A 1,789-nucleotide genomic window follows, 5' to 3' on the forward strand; every position below is an offset into this window, starting at 1 on the left:
GTTTTATTTATAAAAAATCGAGACATTCAGGTAATTAATAGATATACTCATAATTTACATAATCATAATAATGATAATTGATTAATACCTGTTTAACACAGAAAGATGCTAAAAATAATACTGCAAGCAAGTGTTGACACCTGAAAGACAGAATAAATAAGTTTACTGGGAACTATTAAAATAATAATATCATTATAAATTATTACTAACAGTATAATATAAAAATATTAATATTAAATAAAAATATGAATAAAATATACGTTGAAAATCGAAAGCGAAATTTTCTTAAGTTCATCATCCCCTGAGAACTACATTTCCCAGGAGCCAATGGACCCTTTTCCTGGACTGTGATGACGCGTTTCCGCCTCATTTCGCGGCGTAAATCTATCGAACTTTTTCATTTTAATTTTTATTTATTTATTATTATTTAGTGTAAATGTATAACATTATGCTTTGTGCTAATATACTGGAATTTGTTTATTTATTTATTTTCTCCCTTTTTTTCTCCCCAATTTGGAATACCCAATTCCCAATGTTCTCTTGGTCCTCGTGGTGGCGTAGTGCCTCAATCCAGGTGGTGGAGGACGAATCTCAATTGCCTCCACGTCTGAGACCGTCAATCTACGCATCTTATCAAGTGGCTTGTTGAGCGTGTTACCGCGGAGATTTAGCATGTGTGGAGGCTTCACACTATTCTCAGCATAAAACAGCATAATGCGGCGGTCCCATAGACATTCTATGGTTGTACATTGGTGAGGGGACAAGAGGCCGTTTTATTGAATTGATGTCTATAAAGGAGATGCTGTAGTTTGATGAATAAAAGGCTTTTGTGAAGAAACAGCTAATCGCTTTATGAACTCTAATCTTCAACATGTTTTACACCAAAAAAAATAAAAAATAAAATACATATATCCTTTTGGAATGAATTATGTGTGGAATTAACAACGATACAATTTCTGACGCTGGCAAATTTGCGACAGATAGGTGTTAGTTTACGGCTCTCTCTGGCTGTCTCTTTAGAAGGATGTGTCCTCCGTAGGTCGCGTTTGTCGGCCGCATACGTCATCGAGGCTGTCTCGTTTCATATAAGCGAGTAGGACACTTCGAATGCAGCCTTCTTTCACAGTAATTCGGAGGATGCATGAGATGTATCCTTCGTGGGCACTCACAACCCACAATTATTTGCTTCAACGGAAATGTCTAAAAAAAAAAAAAAAAAATGACGCAATTTGCCCGTAAATATGATGTTCAACGCAAGGAATGTTAATTCCCAAGATGAAGTACCTCAGTAGATGGGTGCACAGTATATAATTTGTATAATTATATTAATATATAATTAAAATAAAGTATTAGACTAAAAGTACACCTGAAAAATCAATTTTCTTTTCTCTTTACATCATTTTAACTCTCCTAAAATGTACCTCATACATTCCCTTCCAGAGGGACTTTGTTCCCTTCTCACTCAAAGCGCTCGCGCTTGTTAAAGAGTGGTGTGCTGTCATAGCAACCATGTTACGTTCCGTTTGTCCTACGAAGGCCATCTCGTTTAAACGAGACTTGTTTAAAGGAGGACGCTCTTTTTTTTATTTTTTTATATTGCTTTAATCAATATAACATGACAGTCAAACCAACTGAAAGCATAAGAAATAAACTAAAATAAAAAAAATTACAAAAAGGTATATCGACAATATACAGAATTCAAAAGACTATATACAATATACAATGCATATAATATTCAAGGCTTTACAAAAGTTAATACTCTTTAGCGCTTTACTGTTTTTTGTTTATT

The sequence above is a fragment of the Myxocyprinus asiaticus genome, chromosome 18 (assembly GCF_019703515.2).
Source record: "Myxocyprinus asiaticus isolate MX2 ecotype Aquarium Trade chromosome 18, UBuf_Myxa_2, whole genome shotgun sequence".
Classification (NCBI taxonomy): domain Eukaryota; kingdom Metazoa; phylum Chordata; class Actinopteri; order Cypriniformes; family Catostomidae; genus Myxocyprinus; species Myxocyprinus asiaticus.